This window comes from Sus scrofa, chromosome 13 (assembly GCF_054392235.1).
Source record: "Sus scrofa isolate SSC_HxYL_T2T_F1_AM1 chromosome 13, Sscrofa_HxYL_maternal_Yorkshire_Landrace_v2.0, whole genome shotgun sequence".
NCBI lineage: Eukaryota > Metazoa > Chordata > Mammalia > Artiodactyla > Suidae > Sus > Sus scrofa.
This window is the reverse complement of record NC_139395.1, coordinates 26,092,123-26,119,242: the sequence shown is the minus strand read 5'-3', so window position 1 is coordinate 26,119,242 and position 27,120 is coordinate 26,092,123. Positions and strand designations below refer to the sequence as shown.

Here is a 27,120-nt window from a genome sequence, read left to right as displayed (position 1 = left end):
TTTGATAGTGAACTATAGTTAGGGCACATATAACAACGAGGAAGGGATTGATCAGAACTAAGTTTCTCATTCAAATTCCTAGTTCTAAAAAAAAGATCTTTCAAGGAACATGGCTTCTCTTCTGTGATCAAGAATTTAGGGGTTCATTCAGAACATCATGAGTGATAAGCTGACGAAAGCAAAAGCTTGGACTAAGGAATGCTAATTGAAAGCAGAGATGTCTTCTTAATTTGGGAAATACACTTGTGCCACTCTAGTGAAGGCCTAGCCTAGGAGTGTCTACGATGAGGAGACTGGAGGAGATTGTCATGGTTTTAGTGGCAAAATGTATGATCATGACATTCAGCAGCCCATTAAATGGTCTGGCTCTTGTGACATGTTGTTTAGTGGATCTCAAGGTGGTTCAGCTATACTTGCCCCTCTTTTGTTTCCTTTAAGACTATTTTCCCAGATTTTCCACAATGGTTCCACAGAATAGGTGCTCCAAAAATCATGATTGATGTCAGTGATTGTGACATTCCTGAGTTTGGGTTAACCTTTTCTTTTCCTCTCTCCTATGCATAAACGTCTCACTAACTTGCGTGTCTGTACAAGAACAATCTGCCTCTGTGACAAGTGTGTGTCATGTTCTCACCTACGGTGACAAAGGCACAGCTTGTCTCTGGCTTCAGTCATGGTTCCCATGGTGAGAAATGCCCCAGTCACACCGATGTCCCCAGCTACAAATCCTGTCACCACTTTTAGCCTTTTTCCATACTTCCGAATGTTTTGGCAGATCCTCATCTGATTTTACTTTTTATTGATGCCACTCTATGGGAAGTCCTGAGTTTAACAACCTAACGCAAGTGTGTTCAGAGCCTGCTTTTATGCTTATGTTGCACTATGAATCTCCAAGAGCGAGGACAGATACCAAAACTTATTTGGTTATTGTATTCTTTGGTTGTGTGTGTGTGCTTGTATAAAACTGCAGAGTTCAATGCAAAGTTGTGAGGCATAGTTGAGAGTATTACACTTAAAAATTAGTCTCATTTGTTTTAACTTCTGACTACATTTTGTAATAAGTAGTAACTCAAAGGAGCCAGCCCCACAGCTGAACCTTTTTGCTTTTCTGTAGAAAATCTATCAGTTCATATTCAGCACTGATTAACGCTGCCATTGTTGAAGGGTTTGTGCTGCTGTAAAAATCAGGCTAAATTGCTGGTATTTTAAAAATCTTATAATCATGAAATATATCTTTTCTTGGCTTCATTTCTGGTATTTAGATATATTAGTTACAGAAGCCAGAGAGTGGTTTCTTTCCGGTATGTATGTTTTTGTTTACCCTTAAAAACTTCACCTAAGATTCATTGTAATTTCTACTCTACCTCCAGCATCTGGAAATCTAGAATAATGAATTTATGTCTGAATTGTAGTTACAACAGGGGAAAGCATGAGATTGTATATTCTCTTGTTATTTGGCTTTTATTTAAAAGAAAAGAAACCAGGGGAGCCTTATTCAGAAAGTCTTTTTAAAAAACAATTTGAGCTGTGGCCTGTGTGGATGAGGAACATACCAGTTTATCCTCTAGTGTAGTGCTTGAAGGGGACTCTTTAGAAAAACTAATTCTAGCCATTTGGTGAATTAATTTGATCTCACACTCTAGAATCATAAATGTAAGTTGTTGCTAAGGTGAGGGCATCCCCTGGAATGTGCCCTGCACGCATTCATTTACTGTTAATTACCAGTGTGTGTGTGTGTGTGTGTGTGTGTGTGTGTGTGTGTGTGTGCGCGTGCGCAGATTTATCTTTATCAAAGTTGTCACAAAAAACAAGCCTTAAAATAGGTAAACTTGTTTCTTTGCTCCTGGAATTGATCCATCCTTCCATTTCTGCATCCATCCCCTCATCCCTCCACCCATCCATCCATCCCAGCACCCATCCTTCCACCCATCTGTCCCATCCATCACATACGCATTGAGCATCTACTGAGTACCAGGCTCTATGGTAGGTGCCAAGACACCATGGTGAACATTTAAAAATCCTTGCTGTGGAGATGCTCAGAGTCTCTTGGGTCAATCCACAGGAGTTAATTTAGGGTAGAGCAGTGTTTCTCAGCCTCTGAACTATTAACATTTGGAACTGAATAATTCTTTGCTGTGAGGAGCTGCCCTGTGTCTTGCAGGGTGCCTAGCAACGTCACTGGCCTCTGCCCACTAGATACCAGTAGCTTCCTCCCACATTCCAGTTGCAGCCATCAAAAATGTCTCCAGATACTGCTGAATGTCTCACAGGAGGCAAAACTACCCCCACTAAAAACCACTGGTATAGAGTTAAGATCTAGGGCTAAAGAGTGGAATGTGTAGATTCGTATCTTGGCTTCCCCCTGGCTTCGTTGCATGTGTTCAGTTTCCTCATCTGTAACACATGAAGATTAAATGAAATAATGTAGCACTTGACCCACAATTAAATGTTCCTAAATATCAGCCATTCGTATGGTGGGAGAATTAATGCTTCAACAATTATAATAAATCACAATATTGAGGAGTTCCCACTGTGGCTCAGTGCGTCAGGGATCTGGTGTGGTCTCTGCAGAAGCTCATGTGGCTGCTGAAGCCCAGGTTTAATCCCCAGCATAGCGCAGTGGGTTAAGAATCTGGCATTGCCACAGCTGTGGATTTGATCCCTGGGCTGGGAACTTCCATACACTTTGAGTGCGGCCAAAAGAAAGAAAATCGCAATATTGACAAGTTCTGTGATGGAGTAGGTACGGTGTACAGTGGGGTCCCATTGTCTAGAGTGGGGAGAGTAGGCAGTGAGAACACTGTAGGCAGGCAGGTGAAGTGGGGGTCAAAGTAGGAAGCATCTGGGGAATTGCAGGGATCTTAGTTGGCCTTGCAGAGGACAGTAAATGGGGTTGTAGGAGCAGGTAGGAGTCACATGTCAAAGACCTCCCTGGCCAAATAAGGAAGGTGGACCTTATCTTGACAACATGAAGAGATCAAGAGATGTCCAGCACAACAGTGTTTTATTTTAGAAGGGTTTTTTGGGATGGGTTTTGAGTGGGACAGAGACTGGAAATGATGAGCCCAGTTAGAGGTTCTGGAATAACACACTGAGAGGTGTTGACTGCTGGAAAAGGGGGAGTTATATGTGGCTGTGAAGTCTTTGGAAACAGATTTCACTTTTTTGAATTAAATTCCAATAATGGATATGTTTAGCAAGCTGGCTCTGTATTTGGGGAATTTGAAGTTTAATTTCAAAGCAGGCTATGTGATAGGTTCCCTATCAAGTGTTTTCAAATGAAATTTAATTTAAAAACTATCTTGCAGTCTCTTTGTAGCTGAATATTACCCAAGGATTTCTCTGCTACTAAGTTTTGATTTTTTTTAACTGATAGAGATTTTATTTCTTTAATGATCAAAATTAGAGATGGGTGGAGAGTATTATGAATCAGTCAATGAGTGAATGATAGTGGCCTTGTGGAAATACCACCTAATTAAGAATAAGGGGGGGGGAGTTCCTTTCGTGGTGCAGTGGTTAATGAATCCGACTAGGAACCATGAGATTGTGGGTTTGATCCCTGGCCTCGCTGAGTGGGTTAAGGATCTGGCTTTGCTGTGATCTGTGGTGTAGGATGCAGACGTGGCTCGGATCCCACGTTGCTGTGGCTCTGGCTAGGCCGGTGGCTACAGCTCCGATTAGACCCTTATGCCACGGCTGTGATCCTAGAAAAGGCCAAAAAAAAAAAAAAAAAAAAAAAAAAAGAATAAGGGGAGTTCCTGCTGTGGTGCAGTGGGTTAAGGATCTGTCATTTTTTCTGCGGTGGCTGGGGTCACTGCTGTTTTTCTGATTTGACCCCTGACCCGGGAACTTCCATATACAGTCGATGCAACCGAAAAAAAAAAAAAAAAAAAAAAAAGGAATAAAAATATTTTGGACACATCTCTTGACTTATCTGAGCTTTAATTTCCTTAGTCATGAAACAGTAAGAGTAGATAAATTGGGTGATTTCAAAGTTATTCTTAGTCCAGGCAGTACCAATATTAATGTCTTCATATTGCAAGTTCTAATTTTCAAAAATATTGCAAAATATGTTACAAAAGCAGGCTTGTGGAGTCAAAGACAGCTCTACCTCGGGTAATATAAAGGCAAATAATTATTTTTTTTCCTTTTACATGTCCTTAGTATGATACTCCTTATCATTGATTGGTCTTCTTTCTTTCTTTTTTTTTTTTTTTTTTTCTGTCTTTTTGCCATCTCTTGGGCCGCTCCTGCGGCATATGGAGGTTCCCAGGCTAGGGGTCTCATCGGAGCTGTAGCTGCCAGCCTACACCAGAGCCACAGCAACATGGGATCCAAGCCGCGTGGATTGGTGTGCGACCTACACCACAGCTCACGGCAACGCCAGATCCTTAACCCACTGAGCAAGGGCAGGGATTGAACTCGCAACCTCAAGGTTCCTAGTCGGATTGGTTAACCACTGGGCCACGACGGGAACTCCCTGGTCTTATTTCTTAATAATCCAACACAGACTTTCTGCAAACATTTTCTATAATATGCCATATAATAAATATTGTCAGGTCGGCTTTTCAGGACTACTCAACTTTGCCCTGTAGTCCAAAAGCAGCCATATATAATATGTAAATGGTCATAACTGTGTACCAATAAAACTTTATTTATAAAAACAGAAGGTAGGTTGTAGTTTGCTAACACCTGCTGATCCAGCAGGAGTCCAATAGAAATATAATGTGAGCCACATATGTAGTTTTAAATTTTCTAGTAGCCACATTATAAGTAAGCAAAAAGCAACCAGTGAGTATAATTTCAATAGTATATTTTATTTCATCCAAAATATTCCAAAATTATTAACATTTAATCATTATAAAGTATGAATGAGCTGTTTTACTCTTTTGTATTAAATCTTTAATATCTGGGGTGTCTTTTTCATTTGCAGCACATCTCCACTTCAGCCAGCTACATTTCAAGTGTTCAGTAGCCACCTGTGGCTAGTAGCTGCCATAAATATTGGGCAATACAACTTTCACCTTAAAAATCTATGATTCTGGAGTTCCCATCATGGCTCAGTGGTAATGAACCTGACTAGTATCCATGAGGACACAGGTCTGACCTCTGGCCTCACTCAGTGGGTTAAGGATCCAGTGTTATCATGAGCTGTGGTGTACGTCACAGATGTGGCTTGGATCTGGCATTTCTCTGGCTGTGCTGTAGGCTGGTGGCTACAGCTCTGATTCAACCCCAAGCCTGGGAACTTCTGCATGCCGCTAGTGTGACCCTATAATTCTATGCAAAAATAATTTATGTGCATAACTTGAAGTGACTGAGACACTTCCTTTTTCTTGCCACATATATATATATTGGTTAGGAAAATACTATCAACACTTTAAGATAAAATTTTAAAAATACACAGTGGCTGAAAACAGGAGTTTATCTTTCACCCACATGGAGCTGAACATTGCTGGTCCTAATTAACTGGTGGCCCTGCTGTGTTGATTCTGAGGAGTCCTGATTCCCTTGATCTTGGGCTCCTCGGTCTCCAACTCAAGGCTTCCAGGGTCGTGTTTTCATTGTATCAGACATCTGAGAAGGAAATAGAGAGTGCAGAAGCCCACCCGCCTCCTCACTGCCTGGCCTTGGAAGTGACACAGAATCATTTTGTTCCACTTCCTCTGGTGAGAACACTCATGTGCCCCCACTTAAATGAAGCAGGATGGGAAATTCAGTACCTGCCTCACTGCTGCTTTCCTGTGATGCCTCTTTGCTGTGAAAGGGAAACCAGAATACTTGGGGGGCAGTGAGTGGTCTTTGCTGTACTCTGTTTTTCAGTTCTGTGAGGCTCTCCTGCTCACGTCCCTGCCTTGGTACTTTTGGAGGCATTGGCAAGTGATTGGAAACATCGCAATAGCAGTGAGGTAACCCAGTTCTGGGTTTTGGAGCAATACCACCCTCCTAGCTGACCCAATTCTGTCTTCTCACTTCCTGCTCACTCTTATGGGTCATCTTTAATCTGGCTAGACCTGGTTTTTCCTTTTAGTTTGACCATCACTTTGATTTCCTTGATAGATCTCTGTGGGCCATAATGTGTACATAGTATTGAGGGCTTGCTGATTGATCCTGGTATTACTGGCATGTCATTCATGTGCTATATATTTTTTTAAAGGAAACGAATTTAAAGTAGAGATGTCAGGAAGCAGAGGCCAGAACCAATACTTGGTGTGTTGACAGAGGTACTGAAGCCATTTTCATTGGCATCATTTTACACAACTTTAGACTGTTTAAATAAATGACTCATTACATAATAGCTTGACTAAAAATAGCAATTTTCCTAGTGTTTATTCTACTTATCATTCCTTACTACAATGGGTAACCATCTTTTTTCGTCAAAAAGGGTATTTGTTTTCCTCCCAAATTATAAACATGCTTGATCAAATATTCAGCTAGTGCTATGGAAGTCTGTCCTGTGAAGGAAATGTGAGACAGGCAGGAATAATAAAAGTAAGGTAAGTGAAAAGGACAAAGAAGCTCCTAATCTCTCTCCCAAGCCCCAGCTTTCCTTCTAACTATGCATATTTTGCCTTTCTGAAAACATATCATTTAATTATTATTAAGTGTCTTGTTCTGAGAAATAAGGAAATACCAAGTTCACATGTGTTTTGGATTATTAAGAAGTAAAAAGAACCAGTGCTCAGAAGTATCATGCTAGGGACATGGAAAAGGAAAAAAAAATAATTGTTTGCCTTTATGTTACCCTAGGTAGGGTTGTCTTTGATTCCACCAATCTATTTTTGTAAGATATTTTGCAATATTTTTGAAAATTAAAATTTGTGGTATGATGAGGTTAATCCTTATAAGCCCCCCTCAGGTACAGAATCCAGCTGATTCTTGCTATTCTACCATAAAGAAGAAATAATTCAGCAATCCCCAACTTCTTCCTGGCCCATTACTGGGATCTATGGGGCTGAGTAACCTGCATTGTGGGCACCAGTAATGTTCTTTTTTTTTTTTTTTTTGGCTGCACCCATGGCATGCAGAAGTTCCCAGGCCAGTGGTCAAACCCACACCACAGCAGTGACGACGCTGTAACCTTTAACCACTAGGCCACCAGGGAACTCCAGTAATGTCATATTTTAAAGTCCTATTGCAGAGCAGAAGAAGAGATACCCCTTTCCCTTATAGCCAGGGGGGTTGTGGGGAAGGTGGAAACTGGGAATCCGGGGTCCTGGATTAGTTGAGAGCTGGGGCTTTGGAGAGAGATTAGGAGTTATGGGTAGGGTGATGGACAGGCATTGAGTTGGATGCCTGGCTTTGCCTCCTTCTAACTTGTCTCTCCAACACGTTACTTTACCGCTTTGAACTTCAGTCACCCCTGTCTGTGCAATGACAGTAACATCGGTACTTACTTCACAGCATTGTGGAGGACATTAAATGGGGTAATGGTTATAAACTGCTAATCCAGTCCAAAGTGCCTGGCAAGTACCCAATGCATGGAAAACAATTTTATTATCATCTTATTATTACAAAAGTTGTAAAATTGATTGTCTTAGGTAAACTTGCACCCTGGAAGAATGGAGCTTGATTGTCCAAAAGGCAGGAAATCAGAGAGGGAGAGCCAGGAGTCAGCCTCCATATTTCTTCGATCATTTTGCAACATTAGTTTTTGTTTCTTTGTTTGTTTGTTTCAGTTTTAAATTGTTAAGCTGTGTTGACTGGTAACAGTGTCCTTTTTGTAGATGTCCTAGCATTTTTCAGCCTCAACTGATGCGTTCCATGGTCATTCATGGAACTTAAGGAACCCTCAGGGTTGGTGGGAAATAATAATAGATGTTCAGTGACCCATCTTCCTCTCCCACTTGAATTGAATGTGATGCTGAAGCTTACTTCCTTTTTTCATAGTATCTACTCCCCTCTCTTGCTTTACTGCTCTTCTGCTGTCCACAATCAAACTAATGCCTCCTAAAGTCCAATGCTCATGTTTTCCTGCTTCTGTTTCAACTCAGCTTTCCAATATCCTTCATTCAAGGCGTTCCCCAAATCCTGCCCCAGTTAACTGGGATTGAGATCCGAATTAGCTCTGGCTCTGCCCCACTGAAACATGGCCCCTTAATGACAGTTTCTTTCACCCCTTCATCCAAAGGCAACCTTACATGTTTAGTAACTACTGTGTGGGTTTCTTCACAGTTCAGTGTCCAAACCTTGCAGTGGTCAATAGGATGGATATTTCTCTGTTAGACTGGAAGTTCCAGGAGGGCAGGGGCTGTGTGTTGAACAAGTTTGGTAGAGTCTAAAAGGCAGGGCCAGCAGGTAGGTGCTGAGTATGCTTTCCTTCTGTTTTTACCAACCACACGCAGGCTGTTTTCATATAATCAGGATGAATCTAATTTTAAAATGAACAACCGTGTGTCCTTAGATGAACCAGAATATACACTTACAAGGCGCTGCTGTCCTGCATTATAAATAAGGGAATAGTTTGTCCTGCAGAAAAGCTCTGCTGTTCTTTTCCCTTAAAACAGCAACAAACAAACCAAAAAACGTCTCCATACGTAAGAACTGAGATAGGTCTTCCTGTCTCCTCACCTGAGTTGGCAAGAAATCAGGGCCCCCAAGTGGATATTCTCTGCAAAGATGAAACCCAGCAAACATCCACAATCCAAGAAGAAAGCCTTCTGAGGATTTATGAAGAAGCATCCTTAAGAATGGCTGACTATGAGAGTTCCCTCATGGCTCACTGGATTAAGGATCCAGCGTTGTCATTGCTGTGGTGTGGGTTCAATCCCTGGCCTGGTAACTTCTGAGTAGATCCTAAGCTTGGTGCCTGATTGCCAACTGTATGGCAGTGGGAGTTCTTCAGCTATGGCTTCAGGTTCCTTCAGGGCCACAGGAAAAGGCTGAGGCTCTTGGAAAGTGTCAGCTGTGCTGCTCTTTGCAGACCTCTTGCTGGTGTGTGGAACCCCTGGTGCGCTTTGCTACATGGAGTCCCTCAAGCTCCTAGCATTTTCTTGAGATTTTTAGCATCTCAGAATTCCCAGTACAGGGAAGAGTGATTTAACATCACCCTGAGGGGATTTACAGTTCACTTCTCTTTGTCTAGCAGAGTTTTGAAAATAGCTGTTTCATTTTGCTATTCTGTGGTTTTAAACCCCACTGGTAATTCATTAAAGTTCATTTGAACTATGGCAGCTGTTGTTTTCATCTTTGCCTCTTCTCAGCACTGGAATAAGACCCCCCCTTCTTGGAGTAGAGTGTTACTTATTTGAGTTCTTGTAGAAGTTTGACTTCAGGGGCATTTGAGACTCACGGGGGTTGTGCCCACATTCCCTGCCAGCCTTGAGCAAAAGATGTGGCTTTGCCCGTTCCCTCGTTGGGAGACAGAGGAGTGTGGCTGAAGTTGGGTTTATGGTGGTCTGAAAGAAGTGGGTTGAGAGCCTGTGGCTCAGAGTCCCAGTGATTCTGCACTCAGGACCTGGAAATGGGCAGATTAGCACCTCTTAAGAGGTGGCTGCTGTGGACCCAGAGAAGTCTCACATTAAAGGAACTTGAGGATCAAGTGGTCTCCAGCCCAGTATTCCTTCAAAAGACTCACCATTAAAGTTGGGTTCCCAGAAGAAAGGGTGGGGGAAAAACTGTAATTGCAATGTATACATGTAAGGATAACCTGACCCCCTTGCTGTACAGTGGGGGAAAAAAAAAAAAAAAAAAAAAGTTGGGTTCCCCAGAAGCAGACCCTGAGATGAGAATTCAAGTGCAAGTTCTTTTAGGGGGAAGGTGAAGAAAACACCCCCAGGAGAGTGGTGCCTGAAGACTGCCTACAGAAGCAATTCATGTCCTGGCATTTCAGGACTGCTTCTTGGCCAGCCAAGAACACACCTCTGGGCAAGAGAATGCAGTTTGTAGCAGTCAGAAGACAAGCTGGTGGGCACTGAAGAGGTGCTGATGAGGATGGGGTCGGGCACCAGGCAGCCTTTCTTGTCAGTGGCATGATACCCTGGAGGGCAGCCTGTAATCCTCATTTCTACCCAAGGACCACTGGCCTCTTTCAGACTTCTGCTGGGTTCTCACACACCATAGTCTGCCTTCATCTGGAGAGGTGGAGCTGACCCCACCAGCAGATGGTTCAGGATCAACTAGAGAGAGATCTGGTAAGACAGGGTGCACAGCCAAGCCCCTGACCCCCTTCCTTAGCCTCATCTCTCCTTGTTCTCTCTGAGACCTTGCTCATTGTCTGTGATGGCCTCCTGGTCCTGGTGGGTGCGTTTTCCTTCCTGATAGCATCTGCTCTGGGCTCTCCCAGGCTTTTTTGGTCCCCCAGGAGCATGGTTTCTCAGCCTGGGCACTATTGACATTTGGGGGCAGAGAATTCTTTGTGGTGGGGGCTGCCCTGTGCATGACAGAATGTTTAGCACCATCCCTGCCCTGTACTCACTAGAAGCCATTAGAACGCCACCCCTGAGTCATGATAATCAGAAACATCTCCAGAGTTCCTGTTGTGGCTCAGTTGGTTAAGAACCCGACTAGTACCCATGAGGATGCAGGTTCCATCCCTGGCCTTGCTTAGTGTGTTAAAGATCTGGCATTGCCATGAGCTGTAGTGTAGGTCTCAGATGAGACTCTGATCTGGTGTGGCTGTGGCTGTGGCTGGCAGCTGCAGCTATGATTCGACCCCTAGGCTGGGAACTTCCATATGCCACAGGTGCAACTGTAAAAAGACAAAAAAAAAAAAAAAGAAAGAAAGAAAGAAAGAAAAGGAAGGAAGGAAGGAAAAGAATGGAGGGAGGGAGGGAGAAAAAGACTCTCCAGACATTGATTGCCAAGCTTCCCCTGGCATCCCCAGGGGATTGTCCCCATTGAAAACCACTGCCTTAAACCTTCAGTTCTAAGTTCTAGGTCTTAATCCTTGCCTCCCCCAAGTTCCTCATCAATTATAGTCGCCCTTCATTATGATCCTAGTTCTCATGGGAGTGGCAGAGGCATACCCAGATCTACTTCCTATTCCACCTGTCCATGTCCTAGTCCAAACAGGAGTTAAGAATCACTGCCTTGGTCTGTCTCTCTCTCTCCCTCTCCCTCCTCTCCATCCACCTCATGAACAGCTGCAATTTGGGAAATAGGCACTTTTCATTCCTGCCTCCTTTTTAGAGCCCCCTTGCTCAGTTCAACAAAGCAAATATTGTAATAGTGAATCAGCCAATAAAGTAAGATGTGTCATTTAAAACCTATGTTCATGCGTTCCCTCTCTTACCACACACATACCCAACACCAAATATGTGCCAGGGACAGGCTCAGGTACAGTAGGGAGTACTCTAGACCCAAGGAGTACACAGAAGACAGCCTCACCAAAACTAAGACTGTTTTCGTTTTATCAGTCCCCTACACCTCAGCTTCTGGAAGCTGGAAGTGTAGAAAGCCGGTATCTCACCAGGGGTCGTTAAAATTCCTGCTCCGTATTTCCCAGGGTGGGAATTCTGACTAAATGCTTTAGAACTATGGAATCCCGCTTTGAACTCCAGGATTTAGCGCCGTCACCTTCAGAAGTATGTTGTGAGTGCGGTCCACCTTGACAAGCCGGTTTCACAGTTTAACAAGTGCCTGAAATGTGAATAAATCTTTTGCGTTCTTGTTTGTCAGCATCACCTTTGCTGTTCCTGCTTTGTCGAGACTGGCAGAGCTGGGGCTCACATTTTCAGGTAACCCCCTCCAAAGGGGCATGTAAGCAGTCAGGAACAGGGTGACCTCGCTCCTGCTTTTGGGGGGTGAGGATTGATTGTGGAGGAAGGACACGGGAGCACAGATCACAGAGGAGAGGATGAGGGCGGGTGATGGAGCCCCTGAGGACGGCTCCTTTACAGGGAGTGTGTGGCCCGTGGGAACCCTGAGGTGGTCCCCACCTGCCCAGGGAGCAGTGAGGCCTGGTGTGGCTGTGCTTTGGTGTGTATCCCCTGACACCTGCTCCTCTGCACCCCCACCTCTCAGAGCCTGCTGCCCCCAGACCAGCCCAACCAGAATATGCATTTCTGCAAGCTCCCCAGGGAGTTGACTGCAGTGGGAGATGAGCTTTTATTCTGCTTGCATTTTGTACTTCTCCTTAAGTAAAAATATGCAGTCCCAGTGTATGAAAGAGATAGTGGGTAAACCTGATGGATATTGCCTACCCCATTATGCCTGGTTTATTGTTTTTCAGACTTGGTAATCAGCATATCAGTGGGCCTTGAATCCACATAAGGAATCACAATCAGCAAGAGTTTTAAGCAACAAAGACTAGAATAGAAGGTATTAGAAATATTTCATTAAAAAATTCACACATACACACACACACACACACACCCCCCTTATATGTATGTTCTGAGTCATGATAGCAAAATAGAATTCTGGCTGGCGTTATGATTTAAAAAAAAAAAAAGCAAGCAAACAGTCTTCCTCCCACAAATGAATGTATCTGTTTAAATATGTATTTATCAGTTTTTTTGTTTAATAAAACCTGGAGCACATGCATTAGATGAAGTGTGGCCCCTTGACTCTCCCAGAGATGGTGAGATTATATTTCCTTATTCAGATTCCTGAACAGGTAAAATATATGAGTTTTAAAAAATATTTCAATTGCACATTAGTGATAATAAGCATTTAAATTTCACATTCAGTTTCAAAAAACAATGCTCTATCAGAGAATACCTCAAAATCTTGGAAAAGATACTTTCAAAGAAAAACTCATTTTAAATTGTGAAAATACAACTCTGGGCTGATGGGAGAGCATCTGTTAGCTGGAAGGGAATAATAATTTTGACCTGAAAAAAAAAATCCCCAGGTTATGAGAGGTACAGGGAGTCCCAAAAGTGGCAGCCCTGTTTACAATTTTAACATCTTCAGAAGTGTGAGTGCTAGCAATTTGCAAAAAATTATCTGGAAGTTTAATCATTTACATTTCTTTAACTCTCATTTAGCTTTGCAGATTTTGAAAAGTAAATTTTTTACTTTTAACTTATGGTTTCAGTGGTTGCCAGCTTCCATCAGAGAGACTCAAGACAAAATAAAAATGAAAAATCTTATTGTACATGGAATTGCTTTCTTAATTTCATTTTCAGGCTGTTTATTGCTGTCCTATAAAAATACAGTTGGTTTTCGGGGGGGAAAAAAATCTACTTTTCAAAGGCCGCAAGGCTTAGTGAGTGTAAAAGAGATGTAGATAATGAGGCTTTCCAGAGCCAGAGCGTTCTCGTCTGAGTTTGCAGCATCAATCCTTCTCAAGATATTAAACATCAGGTAGAATCCAGTTTCACCACGTGTGAGAAAGAACTAGTCCTTGGAGGTGAGGCCCTGCTCTGTGAAGAAGGGTGCTAATGCCAAGCTGAGGCATGGTTACAGAGCTTGCAACCTTTCAGGCAGGATCTGTGCCAGGGGATGAGTCCATGAATGTGCCTTTGCCCTGCAGAGCAGGTCCTGAGCTTTTCCCCTCCAACCTTTCAGACCCTTTCCCAACCTCGTCTGCAGGGCCTCCGATTTTGATGACATGACTGTGTACCCAAGTGACACCTTGGAAGGATGCCATGGGTGTTGTCCAGAGCAGTATCTCATGACACATGACTCCAAATGTGCTTTTAAGAAACAGTTGAAAATATTTTATTTTCTTTTATAAGTATGTCAACTCTGTAGATGCTTCACTTTATTAAAATTGAAAAAAATGATGGTGTCTATATTTTTTAAGAATGCTGCGTTTGCGGGGAAAGTTAAAAAATAATTTTTCATGCTGTAAAAGGTGAGAAAATTAGCATTCCTTCTCAGGGATAGGGGTTAAAGTCTGTGATTTTGCTTATTAAAAAAAAGAAAAACTATCCTATTTCTTTGTTTTAAAACTTTTTGCTAGTGCACAGCTTTTTGAAAATAGATAATTATGTATCTATTTTGAAATGATATAATTTGAATATATATGAACATATGTATTTTGAACATATGTTGGCTATATATTAAATATATATCATTTGAAACCAATATGAGAAAGAATGTTGGAGTTTTTCTAAATGGTAACACTTTATAACAGCTTATTACATCTAATGATTTCTAACTGGAATAAATTGCAGCTCCTCAATATTGTGGTTTGATTTTCTTCCATGACTTGTGTTTTTACTTAAACAAATAAAACATTAATTTGAATAATATCAACTTGCAGTTATTCCTATTTGTCATAATGTACTTTTAGCAATATTTTGCTTGATTGAAAAAAAATCCATTATTTTCAGGCTCTCACTTCTTGTTATATGATGGTTACACTTGTATAAAGTAGCACTGTTGCCCTCAGGACCAATGAGAACATGACAAAATTTGAGGTCCGTGCCAAAAAGAACATTTCGTTTTTAGAACACTAGCTGAAAACCATGTAGTGGTTTTCTTTTGTGATGTATCATAGATGTTACGTTCTTTCAATTAAGAAGTACAGTTCATGGTGTTAAGTCATTCTTCTGTCTATAACATTTTGGACAGAGTTCATATAGACACTTTTCAAGTAAGTAAGAAAAGGGAATGTTTCAACATGCACCAATCTGCTACAAATCCACACAGTTAAATCAGCTGTGCCCTTGTGCAAATGTCTAAGGCTTGAACCCCTCCCTGTCCCTCCACTTCCACACCCAGCTATGCATAGCATGCATGGTCTGCAGCAATCTTTCGTTCCATCCAAAAATCAGAGATTTTTTTTTTTTAAATGAAGTTTCAAAGACAGAATCTTTGCTGAAAGTATTGTGTACTTGAATTATTGTAGCTTTTTCTTTTCTACATAAGAAACCTGAATCATAACAGTAGCCATTAATCCTACAACTTCTAGTAGATCTGTCAGAGCCTAGAAGGTCAAATAGTTTTGTGCCAACTCAAGCAGGTTTGGATGGCTGAGGTGTTTGATCTTGGCAGTAGAGTGTTGCGATTGATTAATAATGTCTGCTATGGAATAACAATTAGGAGTGATGGCCTAAGTATCAAGTATTGATTTTAATCCTGTGTCCATACCTAAGGAGGATTAAATCCACAAGACATTGTCCCATTATGTTGCCTTTGGCTTGAGTTTTGTGCTTTTGAAGAGATACTGTACTTGTTCTGAAGACTTGTTCACTTTCTTTTCAATAGTAAATCTGAAAATTCATTTGGAAGTCTAGGAGATTATGTAAAAGTGTTTTCAGATTGGTGAGCTTGGTATAATAGCAAACAAAACAAAGCACTCAGTGAACTTTTGCATTGTTTCTTTGGTTTTCTGAGTCCTGACACTCAGATCTATAAATACGTTATTAATAGTACTTCAACAATGGAAATAACAAAATTGTTGGAATTCTTTCAAGAACATGCTAGGTTCTTAAAATAAAATTGAAGACAGTAATTTCTGTTATATTTTGAAATGGCAAAATTCTGTTTACTTGTGTAACTTATCATTTGGACTTCATGGTCTATTTTATTTCTCAGTTGCAATACTCACCCTCTCAGGAAGCTTTGGCCAGCCCCTTGACATGGAGAACAAGAAGGAAATTGACTGTATATGAGAAGATAAGGCAGATGGGGAATCAAGCCAAGCTTCTGCTGAGTCTACCAAACTAGGAAGATAGAAATTTTGGGAAAGAAGTTACAACAGTGCAAAACTGAAGTTGGAAGGTCAACAGAACCTGTATGTCTTATTTCATCAAGTAAAACGATGTCTTTGTCAGTTTGATTGGACTCCCTTAAAATCCACCTGTGAGAAGACCTGAAAAGTGTTTCCTTCCATTGTTACTCAACCGTCTACCATACCTAGAAGCTAATAATGGCTTACATTATATCAAGTGACTGTAAGGTCCTCAGGAATTAAAGATGTGAAGAAAGAAATCTTTTATAGAGTTGGTTTTGGCATTCCTTCCATAGAGAGATGAATCACTTTCTTCAATAAGTCCAGAACTTGACTTTGTGAAGGCTGGCAGAGAGAGCAGTGGGAGACAACTGGCTTTGTGTTTTAGCCCATTGAATAGTTGTCCTTCCTTGGTAGCGGCTCATATTCTTCAGGATAGAATGAATTGTGGCCAGATAATGTCTTTATAACTTAAAGGATTCTTGTAGAAGGGAACCAAGTGCTGGGTTCCTGTAGCTGTTTTAAGATGTTACCTTTCTGGCAGCTGTCGTTACCTTTCTGGCAGCTGTCATGTGTTGTTTTGACCATCAGTAATTGAATTTAGTATTCTCTGGAATAAAGGATGGGTTAAGAAGGTCTCAAAAATCATATGAACATCTTCTTTAATTGTCCTACCATTTACAGCTACGAAAGTATTAATAGTATTAATGTAACACAGCAGGTGAGGTGTGAACTTAGGACAGACCTCAATATAAATATGGGTGTCCCCACTAAACTAGCTGACATGATCTTAGGAAAACTTGCTTTACTTCTCTGAGTTTCACTTTCCAATTCTGTAAAAAAAATTCCCGGTTTTAAGAAAGCCTGTCATGTAGGACAATAATGAAGAGTGGGAATACCTGGAAAAGACGTTATTGGTGTAAAATTAAACTGGTCTAAGAGCTCTGTGTTTAATGTGAAAATTTTTCAGTATGCCAGGTTCCAGGCCACTTTCTCTTGGTTGGGGGAGAAGGAGAAGGAAAAAGGTAAATTCAAGAAGAGTATCCCAAACTGCTCTGCTCATAAGGAATTTTCTTTTCTCTTTTATTCAGAGTTTTAGAGCAAAGCTTGTATCTCATGGTTTCCTCTTGGACAGAATGGGGATATACAGGTAGATAATAGTTAGAAAATTTCACAAGTTGAACAACCATATGCACAGGATGTTTTCATGGATTAATGTCAGGCAGGAGGAGGAGCATCTGCCAAGAACCTCTGGCCTTTTGCCCCAGCTTGTGTGGATGTTGTGGGTGACACCATGGAGACAGAAATGACATGCTTATCAAATGTTCAGGGGCCATGGAGCTGGAGGGTTCAGCCAATACACCCAACAACAGAGTGTGGATTTAAGGAGATCTTGAGGGGCTGGAGGAGTGAGTCCAAATCAAGAAGGCCTGCATGAGGATTTAAAACCACAGGGCTACATTAGATACATGTTGGAGGCCCAAATTCAGGTAGCCCATTAATCATCAATATGGTATGAGCTGATGAGCAGTGTGGTGCCTCGACCTCTGCTGTGGCCATAAGATCAGTGAGAACATGAGACAATGGCTCTCAAACCTGATCTGCATCATAATCCCTTGGAGGGCTTGTCCAAATACAGATTCCTGGGCTTCATCCCTAGAGTTTCTGATTTAATTGGTCTAAATTGGAATTTACATCTGGAATAAAAATCCCAGGTGATGCTGATAATCTACTGTGTTAGAAGAGCAGCCTTGCTCAAATCTTGGAAGTTTACTGTGATTTCCTGAATTATGGAAGCAGTTTTTCATCCCATGCTTTCAGCTGGGTCAAAAGCCAGAAGGATGGAAAGAATCCTGGAAACCAAGTAATATTAAGGGGCCATTGAGGAAAGAAGAGCATATGGAGAAGAGAAAAACTTCATGGATGTAGTAACTTTCTCCCAACACTTGAGAGATTAACATATTGAAGAGTGTATACACTGAAACTAGATAAACCTGGATTTGATTCATAATTCTGCCATCCTTTCATACATTTAACAAATACTTCTCTGGTGCTAAGTACAGGCACTTCTCCAAATGCTTTACACATATTAGCTTGTTTAATCCTTATAAACCTTAAAGTAGGTACAGAGAGGTTGAGCACCTTTCCTAAGGTCACATAGCTAGTAAGTGGTAGAACTGGGATTCAGATTCAGGCAGCCACTTGGTGCCCATGTTCATAAGTACCTCATGACACTGCCTGTCCATTTTTGCCTCCTCTCTGCTTATTGGCTGCGAGCGACATCCCTAACTTCTTTGTGCCTTGGTTCCTTCATCTTTGAAATTGACAAAATCATTTTCTCATAGGGTTATTCCAAAGAGTCAAAAGAGATAGTATTTATAGAGCCTCTAGCCTGCATCTGGATGTGTAGACCTCTGTGATACTCAAAACTAGGAGTGGTGGATAGTGTTAGTGTGGATCACTACCTGTCGGTTAGGGGGTCCAGGAACAGTGCTAGGGTCTCAGCTTTGGGGGTGTTTCCTAGAACCTAAATGGCCCTCTATATGGACAGTCACAGATAGCATCCACACCTCAAAGGGGAGGCTGGACTAACTGATAGTCTCACTTTAAAATTGTATGACTGTGTAAAACATTGACTTCGGCTGAGTCAGAGTCAGTCTTCATCAAATGATTTGGTTATTTCCTCTTTGCTTCCTAGAAGATTTATGCAGATCCTCAAAGATTCTGCTTGTCATAGATAAGGTGAGCATAAAACTAAGTACCCAAACTGTTTCCTATTTTTCACTCATACCTCACTCTTTACCAGCACAGACACCTGCTCATAGCTTGCTATTTTTCAACACTTTCCTGTAAAGAAGTCAACAAAATATATTCTCATATCCAGTAGCAATTTTAGCCTGGTTCCTTATACCTCAGTTTTCCTTAGTAACAATATGGTATGATTTTTGCATGTTTATGAAACTTTAACATTTTAAAGCAAGAGTGATTGTTTTCAGAGGTATTTCATTATACTCCTAAGAAGTCAGTTAAATGCTTTGCCTGATATACCTGGACAAATTTGATAAGCACTACCAGACAGCCGAGGAGAGAAGCTTATCTGGGGTGTTGTGTTTTGTTGGGAAGTTCCACAGCCAGGAGTAGGACTAATGTTGATGCCAAAGGCCTCTGACAGTGGAGTTTACTTAAAGTGCTTTCCCAGATCTGCGGCTCTTGCATATATGAGCAACTCCCTTAACTGGGCTGCCTCTGGAATTAATTAATAACTCATGAATGTATTGAGCTTATTATATGCTAGATTAATTGTGTCAAGAGTCAATAAATCTAAAATAGATAGAACTGGTTCTGGAGGAGGATAGATGTCAAACCAGGCAGCTAGAGAGGCAGGGGGATACCTGCTAAGATAGAGGAATACTCTGGGTTCTCTGAGCTAGCTCAGACTTGGTGTCTACTGGGGATATCATGGAGAACTTCCCCAATGAGGTGCTGGTTGATCTGTTTTGAAGAATTGGTAATAGCCAGACTGGCAAAACTGTGGGTGTCTCTTTGCACGTGTGTGAATTAGGTAAATGTATGCATAGTGGGCACAGGTCTCCCACCCCACTGGGTTTCGAGAACCCTAGCACCCAGGCCTTCCCTTTTTGGGAAATCATTTGAAAAAAGTATTTTTCTGGGAAATCTGAACAGCCCAAGAAGGATACCTAAAGATACTGAATTAGGGGTACTGATTATACTGACCTATATCCCACCTTATCAGTCTTCAAAGTAAAAGGAGACTGAGACAATCTCCGGGAAGGAAAAGGAAAAATGGTGATAGTAAATAGAAGAAGAAATAAAAAGAGCAAGATACTTAAAGGATCGATTTAGTCAGCCCAACCTTTGAACAAGAGAAGTATCAGGAAGAGAAAACAGGAAAAATGAACAGAGAGAACCCACCATAAGCCAATTCAGAAGGGTGCGCAAAGGCACAGAGACAGGTGAGCTGACTCTCCTCTTCACTCATGGGGAATAACTAGTTACTGCCTGAAACTTAAATGTCGCATGATGCAGTCATGTTATCATAAATGTGGAAGTAAAGCCTTCTTTTCCTTAAATAAATGAAAGTGCTCCAAGTGGTTATCTCTAGGGAGGAAGAGTTGGGAGATAATTTTTTCATACCAAATCTTATAAAACTTTAATACTTCAAACTATGGGCAAATATAAATTTGACAAAAGCAAAAACAAACAAAAAAAAACCCTTTTTTTTAAATGTCTACTGAAAGAATGGACTAGACACATGAGAAAAAAATGACTGAGCTTGAAGATTATAGTAATGAAATCTCCCAGCATACGGATAGGACTTGGAGGTTCAGACTAAAGGAAAACCCCAAGTCCTGGACAGCATAACTAAAAACAAAATGCAAACCAAGACCCATCCTGATGAGAAAGCAGCCAATCAAATATGAAGGGGGTAGGGATAACATTACTTGCAAAGTAACCATCATCAAACAGCCGGCTAACCTTCCCTCAGCAATAATAGATGCTAGATACCAGCAGAATGTGATTTTCAAAATGCTGAGCAGAATCTTTAATCCCAAATTCTATAGTGACTAAGGGAGAACTCCAAACTGAGGATAAATAAAAATCTATTCAGATAAATAAAAGCAGGCTAATTAATTTTGCTGAAAGAACTACTAAAATATATGCTTGAATAAGAAGAGGATTGAACCAAGAAAAAAGTATAAGTTTCAGGGAAAAACAGTGAGCAAAGAAATTGGTAACCATAATGGGAAATCTAAATAAGCACTGTTGATAAAACAATAACAACAATAGTAATAGTAACAATTTTTGAGGAGTGTTTGTAAACAATAATATAGAGCTTACTATTGCACTGTAATAGCATGGGATGCAGGAGAAATGGAGGTAATATCTTCCACAGTATTCATATTATTTTAGAGAAGGATAGAGATAAGATTTTCTTTAGATTTTGGTTGCTATACAAATTTGGGGATAACCTCTATAGAAATAGAATAACTTCCAAACCAGTGGAGGGGAATGAAGAAAGTTCAGTCAATCAATTCAATAGATAGCAGGAGAGAAGAGAAAAAAAATACCAAGGAAGATGTGTGTTCAATAGAAAATAACAACAAAAAAAGAGATGATTCAAATAGGTCCAAATGTATATTTAACCACAATAAAGGTAAATGAGCTAAATTCTCCCGTTTGAAGACAATGATTGCACAAAAATTTGAGCTCCAGCTACATACTGTTTATAAGCATCGTACCTAAGACACAGTGGCTCAGAAATTTTGAGTGAAATGGATTGGAAATAGATATGTCAGGTAAATGTGAATTAAAACCAAAGTAACAATATTATATTAGGTAAATTAAAATATTAAGATGAGACTTAAGATTATCATCACCATTGATCATTTCGGCGAAAATTTAATGACCTAGATTTATCTTTGTGCATTTGTGTTCAAAGGTGCTATGTTTACCAGGTTAATGTAACCACTTCTTACAGGTTTTCTTGCACATTTTTAAAGTGTCAATAACTCTGTCTTAATAGATGCCATTTAACAGATTACTTCATCGGTGTCCTGTGTGGTGGCAGTGTGACCTACCTAAGGAGTTCTGCACCCATGCATGTTCCTTAATACTTAGTAAATAGTTGGCAATGCTTGCTGACTGCCAGCTCCAGAATCTGTCTAATTCTTGGGAAGTAGTTTGTCCACAATGAGACTCTAGGTCCAAATCAAGTTTGTTTTTTGAAGCAATTTCTAATCACAGTGAAAATTGTCCAAGCAGCATATTTTTCTTTTAAATTCGCTTCAAGTAGCAGTCACATAATTACTTGTGCCTTTTAAAAGATCCTATCAGCAGGTCTTTAAAGATTATCATCAAGTTTTAAAATGAGATGGAGTGAAGAGAGCCCTCTCCCACGTCCTTCCAACACTTTTCTACTAAGAAAATCAGCCAAAAATCTTTTTTTTTTCATTTCTTCAAGTTTTATTGAAGTCGAGTTGATTTTACAACATTGTGATAATTTCTGCAGTACAGAAAAGTAATTCAGTTATATGCAGACACATATCCATTTTTTTTTTCAGATTCTTTTCCCACATGGGTTATCACAGAATTTGGGGTTGAGTTCCCTGTGCTATACAGCAGGTCCCCACTGGCCATCCATCCCACATACACTAGTGTGTGCAGAAATCTTAATCCATTTAGCATTTTTTTAAGGTTTCAGATACTTCCTCCCTCTTAACTGGCCCCTGCTGCAGAAGGCAGCCAGCCCCATGTTCTTACTCCTCAGGCCAAAGCAATCCCTTGATCAATAGCAGAGCCCCAAGAGATCCAGTGGGTATCTCCCCCCTCTGTCCAGGAGAGAAGCCAGGTTGTGTAACCTGACAGCCGTGTCTGGAGCAGAGTTGCACAGTGTGGGTGGAAAATTGTCCCTGCTCATGCAAAGAAGCAGATCAGCTTTGGGGACTAGCTCCACTCAGCTGGGTGCCTTGCCCAGAAGGGGGTGGGGCTGGTAGTCTGAGAAACCGGGTATTTTTCCCAGGCTTCTGGGTCACTGCTGCCGCCTTTCAATGCTCTTTAAAAAGCACCTCGAGGAAACTTCTCATTGGCAGCGGGAGAGCTCGCTGGTTCCAGGGGAGGAATCTGGGCAGGAGGAAAGAAGACTTTTTCTCCCCTCCCTATTTTATAGGGCTCATGCAAAGTGGGATTTAGTGCATTTGTTTTAGACACAGGGCCAAAGGTAGCAGTTGAAAATGTGTTTTGTTCTGTTTGGATTTTGAGGCTTTAAGTAATCTGATTTCTTTGCCACTTATTCCTGTGAAACAGTTTTAATCGCGTAGGTATTTTTCTGACACTTAATAGTTTGGCCCCGGGTGTGATTGTAGCGATAACTTGCTCCCCAGATGCTGCAGGCGATTGTTCCATTGATTTCCAAAAATGTCTGAGACTTTTCTTAGGAAAACCATCTACTTTTCATAACAAGAGTCTGTTCTATTGGGCTGGAGTCCTTTATTCCAGGACTGTGGCTGTCAATTGTGTGATTTATTTTTTTTCTTGGATTGATTTGTTTAGGTCAAATAAAATAAATGTTAACCCACTTTCAAGGTGCAATGTGTGTACCAAAGTGTTCGGCTTGTGAGCCCCTTACCCATTTCTTTTTTTCTTTTTATCTTTTTTATTTATCAAAGGAATAACATCCTTATTATTTACAAAATCAACAATACAGGACAATTTGAAAATAAGAGGACTCCATCCCAGAGTCACTGGGTGTCACCATGTAGCATTGGTGTGCTAGCTTAAAAAACAAAAAAAGTTTATCTGTAACATTTGACCATGCGTCTCCTAGAATGTCAGACTGGAAAGAGACAGATCATTTGTTCAAACTTTCTTAATCTCAAGGGAGCAAAATTTGGCCCCCAGATGGGGAGCTAATTTGTCTGAGGTTATCATTTTAATAGGCCTGTGTCTTGGCCTTTGATCCCAAGTCCTTGGCTGCTGACAAGTTTTTCATTTTTAACCATTTTTTAAAATTTCTTTTTCTCTTTCTTTCCTTCCTTCCTTCCTTCCTTTCTTCCTTCCTTCCTTCCTTCCTTGCTTTCTTTCTTTCTTTCTTTCTTTCTTTCTTTCTTTCTTTCTTTCTTTTTTCTTGTTAGGACTGCACCCGCAGCATATGGAGGTTCCCAGGATAGGGGTTGAATCGGAGCTGTAGCTGCCAGCCTATGCCACAGCCACAGTAACACCAGATCTGAGCTGCATCTGTGACCTACATACACCACAGCTCACAGCAACACCGGATCCTTAACTCACTGAGCAAGCCCAGGGATGGAACCCACGTCCTCATGGATACTAGTCAGAGTCATTACTGCTGAGCCACAGCAGGAACTCCTCTTTTATTATTATTCAGATTGCAAAAATAATAAATGCTCTGTGTAGAAACTCACCTGTCATCTCACCACCTACCATGGAAATTTTGTGTACTTTCTTCCAGGCATTTTTCTGTGCCATCTTTGTACAAAAAAGCAATCAGGCTTTACTTAATTTTGTGCACTGCCTTTTTTGCTTAATATATGATAAACATTATCCCTTGTCATTGAGCATTATTCCTAAAATTATTTTTAATAGTTGAATGGTAATTTGTGCTGTAAATATACCATAATAGCTAATAAATTCCATTAGTGGTCATTTGAGAAGGTGCCAGTTTTTCAGCATGAAGATGTTATCTTAAACACAGCTGAATGTAAATCCTTGCTTATTTTGCGTGCTGTCTGGAAAACCCTAAGCATAGAAACCATAGTTATTCAGTCATTTAGGGAATTCTTGGAAGACTGGTGAACCTGTAAAACCTTGTTATTTCAAGTCACTAGATTAGATATCCCATAGTTAAAGTAAATAAAATCAGATCACTTTAGAGAACAAATCTCTTTAGCCCTGTCTTGGTCAAAGATGACTTAATCATTGTTAATTAGCCACAGTCTGTGTTTTATCAGCCAACTGCAAAAGGATTAGAATAATATACCTTATTATTTGTTAGGTAAAGCCACTGTCTTCACAGTGTATTTTATAATGCTAATGAAACAAATAATTGTATTAATTATAGTAACAGCTACTGTTTCTTGAGAGTATATAGCATGGTAGCTATGTGCCAAGTACTTTACAAACATTACACCCAGTCTTCACAAGAGCCCAAAGAGGTAGGCATTGGTTTTATCCTCACTGTATAGAGAAAGGACATATAGCTCAGAGAGATGAAGTAACTTGCCTGAAGTGGAATGGTGAGTGAGTGGCAGAATGGCCTTTTGAACCTAGACCTGCCTCACTCCAAATTCCAAGATAGGGTCGCTTTCTCCAAAGCGATTCTGAAGACTTAAATTCTACTTTTAGCGCAATTCTTAACCTTTGAAGGTTTGTAGACCACTTGAGAATGTGCACTGTTGTCTAGAAAATGGTCTATTTGAAAAAAATATGCAAACTTTAAAGTCAAATTTCAGGGGATACAGTCTCTAGCCTAAAGACCCACTACATTTGAGTGGTGTCCTTTGAGTCATTACAATTTTCCAATCTTCTGGAATCTTTGCTAAAATACAAATACCCCTCTAAAAGGAACACCTAGAGTGCTTATCAACTAAAATCATGGCATTTTTGCTGAGACAGACTTTATAAATGGAAACAAAGATGGCAGGAAGCACTTGTTACATGTTGTGCTTGTTCCTTATTTTCTCTGGAATCAGCCAGTTCTGGATGGGACCCCTAAAATTTTTAGTACTGACACTGAACCATTACTACAGAATTGTTCCCAAGATATTATTATTTAACAGCCGTGTGATTAACTCTCAAGATATCCAACAATTATTTCATGAAATAGAAATTAAAACCTTCATGTTCTCCTTGCTTAAATCAGAGTAAGTTAAAGGAACAAAGGCAAATTACTTAAATATGAGTCTGTACAATATGCAAAGTAGATTAAAAAAAAAGGAGTCTGGTGCAAAAACAGTTGCGTCACAGTGGTTTGAACATTTTCTGTGCCACTACTCCCATCGTTAATGCATATAATTGAGAGTAAAAGTTGTTGTTCAGTGCAATTTTTCTGATCATGTCTGAACTCTGTGATGCCTCTGCTGATGTTAGCTTTATAATTTAAATCAGTGTATTCGTTTTCTTAGTGTGATATAAAACAAGAAGAGCAATAGAAACTTCTGCTTAATTTTAGGTAAAATTATCCACAGATGGATAAGCCTGTTGTTTTAATGTCTCTCTTTTGCTGTTCAAACAGCAGAATATATCACATGATACATTCTAAAATAAAGAAAATGTGCTCAATGAAATCTCCTTAAAGTCCATAGAATCATCTTCATTTTAGGGGAAGTGGGAGCAAAGCTGTGGCGATGGTGGGTACGATGCTAGGCACTCTCTGAGGTATGTGGTTTGAAATGATTTCCTAGAAAGAAATGGCTACAATTTAACTCTCCTAGTCTATTGACTGAAATGTATTTTGAAGATAATATGGGGTTACCAAGCCCCCCAGAGTACACAGAAATACGTTCTCAATGAATATTTACATAATAAGTACTTCCATGAAAACTAAGTACATTAATTTCTTTTCTTTCTTTTTTTTTTTAATGGCTGTGCCTGAGGCATGGGGAAGTTCCCAGACCAGAAATTGAACCTCTATCACAGCAGTGATCTGAGCTACGGCCATAACAACACTGGGTCCTTAGCCACTAGGCCATCAGGGAACTCCCTTTTCTTTTTAGATTATGTGCAATCCAGAACATACCTGAAGGTTGAAAGCCATAGGCCAGGGCATCTCAGGCTCTATTTAAACTGCATCTTTCTTGTTCTGTTGCTATTGCTTTGGAGTTTGGTCTTTCTCTTTGAACAATATGAGGCTAATTCTCCCAGGGCTTAAATCTCTCCTCCATCATCAGTTGGGTGCTCACAAAGGAGTATTCATTATTCAGGTTATGGGTATGAGACTTACTGCCTGTCATAACACACAGTTTTGGTGATGACAGAGTTTTAAGATTTCGTAAAATTTGTAAAAACCTGCACGCACAGAATATGGAAGTTCCTGGGCCAAGGATGGAATTTGAGCCTCAGCTGCAACCTGTGCCACAGCTGTGGCAACATCATATCTGTAACCTGCTATACCGGGCCAGGGATCAAACCTGCAGCTCCACAGTGACCTGAGCCACTGCAATCAGATCCTTAACCCACTGTGCTGCAGCAGGAACTCCTTTAGCTAATTTCCTTTATACCTGAGGTTTCAGGGCAAATATTCCTGTGTTGTGATAAAGCTGAAGGACTCTTTGAATATGATATTATTAGTCAGTTTTATGTCAGTATTCTCATTATATTGCAAATTACAAATGTATTTTTGTTGCTATCAACGTATTGTGTCAAAACAATAACAAACGGAGTTTCCGTCGTGGCGCAGTGGTTAACGAATCTGACTAGGAACCAGGAGGTTTAGGGTTCGATCCCTGGCCTTGCTCAGTGGGTTAAGGATCCGGCATTACCGTGAGCTGTGGTGTAGGTTGCAGACACGGCTCGGATCATGCATTGCTGTGGCTCTGGCGTAGGCTGGCAGCTGTAGCTCTGATTCGACCCCTAGCCTGGGAACCTCCATGTGCCTCAGGTGCGACCCTAGAAAAGGCAAAAAGACCAAAAAAAAAAAAAAAAAAAAAAAAAAAACCAAACAACAATAAATGTAAATATTTTTCCAGGAAAAAAGAGAGATTTACTGCCTGTGAGAGAAGGAGGAGGATACTTGACTCAGTCAATTTTACCATTTATTAAAGGTCAGATGGAGGAAATATAAAGTAATAGCTAAATTATGAGCAGCCAAAGCAGGAATGAGAACCCTCCACAGTGGCTAAAAGGGTTGGAAATGTTTAACTCACTGAGGCAATGAGATTTCAGTTGGGGAGAAAGAAGTTCCTCTTTTTAATGCTCAAAGCCATTAAACATAAACGACAGGCCATAATTTCAGTCTTCTCTCAAAGTCACAAGATCTTGAGCCTGTGAAGCCTGCTGACCAAAGCTCACAAGCCATCAAC

General features: G+C 40.6%; 1 protein-coding gene and 1 long non-coding RNA gene across 21 annotated transcripts in view; both read left to right on the top strand.

Moving 5' to 3' along the window:
- Positions 1-27,120, top strand: part of THRB (thyroid hormone receptor beta) — a 461,170-nt gene that overhangs the window by 7,200 nt on the left and 426,850 nt on the right. The gene's annotated exons all lie outside the window — the stretch shown is intronic.
- LOC146397219 (uncharacterized) lies at positions 2,349-10,738 on the top strand. The gene is made up of 2 exons (XR_014822514.1): positions 2,349-9,584; positions 9,698-10,738. It is a non-coding gene; the product is annotated as an uncharacterized LOC146397219 (long non-coding RNA).